The sequence below is a fragment of the Cynara cardunculus genome (genome assembly GCF_001531365.2).
Source record: "Cynara cardunculus var. scolymus isolate 2C chromosome LG 12, CcrdV1, whole genome shotgun sequence".
NCBI lineage: Eukaryota > Viridiplantae > Streptophyta > Magnoliopsida > Asterales > Asteraceae > Cynara > Cynara cardunculus.
The window spans coordinates 24,623,177-24,624,886 of NC_037539.1; positions in this window are offsets into that span (position 1 = coordinate 24,623,177).

Genomic DNA, 1,710 nt, shown 5'->3' on the forward strand with positions numbered 1-1,710 from the left:
TTGTTGAGGTAAAGTGGATAATTTTTTTAAAAATTTTAATGTTACTTTTTTTACAAATATTTTGTTGAGGTAAAGTGGATAATTTTTTTAAAAATTTTAATGTTACTTTTTTTACAAATATTATATATATATATATATATATATGTGTATGTATATAAATTAAAATAAAAAAATAAAAAAATATATATATATATACATATCGGGCCGCCCCCGTCCCCGTTAAAATCCTCGAATTCGTCCCCGATCCCCGTCCCGTCCCCGATAAAATGTCCCCGAACCCGGCCCGAAAATTTCGATTTTCAGTTTTCACTGTCGGTTTCGATTTTTTTTGTCATCGCTACACCTGTTTATAGGGTTTAATTACAAATAGAAAGCTCAAGCCTATTTACAACCAATAGCCCAAAATACAAACACACTTTATAAAACTTTCATCTAATTAGGAGCTAATTAGATCTTGAACATTCAAGAAACAACTCTCGTAAGCTCACTATGAAATGTGTGTGTTATCTCCAAATTCTATTACAAATGAGCCCAAGACACCTATTTATAGGGTTCAGTTACGAATAGAAAGCCCAAGCACATTTACAACCAAAGGCCCAAAATACAAACACACTTAATAAAACTTTCATCTAATTAGGAGCTAAGTAGATCCAACAATCTCCTCTTAAAGTTTTATAAGGAAAGCATCATCCATCTTATCAAAGAAGAGTAGGCAACTAGCTCATCCTTCTTGGAAAAATTGCCTACATGACTTGTATACAGGGGCTCTATCGATGAGAGCTGAGTTGAAGGCTCGAATAGCTTAGTTGTTAGTTGAAAGACTATGAGATATTCTCTGATATGTGGGTCATCAATCCCACTTGATATTAATTTTATTTTTTATGAGGAAAAATTCATTATCTTCGCTTGGTGATGTGGTTCTTTATGCATTGCCTTGAACTTCTACTACTGTTGCTACAACTTACGCACTCATCTAATTTTCACTTGAAATATTATAAAACGTCTTTTTTTCATAACTTCAAATGAGATTTTAATTGAATTTGTTACAATATTAACATCATGATTTTGCCACCTTATATGAGATTTCAGTTAGAACTGTGACTTTTAATTAAACAAATTACTAACATTAGTCAAACATTTGTACAATATTTTGTAACACTATTCTCGAGCATAGTTAGATAACTTAAATTAGCATATGGTTCTAAGATTGTTGTCAACTTCTCTTAAAAACTCTTAATGTTAATGAGTAGTTGTCACACACATTTGCCTAATTTTTTTTAGAAGTGCACTTCAAATTTAAATTTATAATAATATTATGACTACTGTGCAACGCACGGTTGGAACACTAGTTATTATTAATTTTAACATGTCCTTTTTTAATAGTTATATTTTTTTTTCAAGTTTACTTCGAGATGATTAATCCGAGTATGCAATTCTTCTTATTTTTGTTGGGATTTTAGAGTTTTTTTTAACTAATGTAATCTACATTTTTCTTAATTTTTTTTTCCCAATAGAACCAACAGTATATTTTTGGCAATTGCTTTAGAGTTTGGCTGACAACAACCATTCCTCATGGAATCTTGAGAAATCAAGTTTAATGGGAAATCATCTTTCATATTTATCTTTTCTCATTTTTATTTTACATTAAAATGTTTTCAACATATTAATTATTGAAACTTTTTTTCATATTCTATTTATTTTGAAATATTT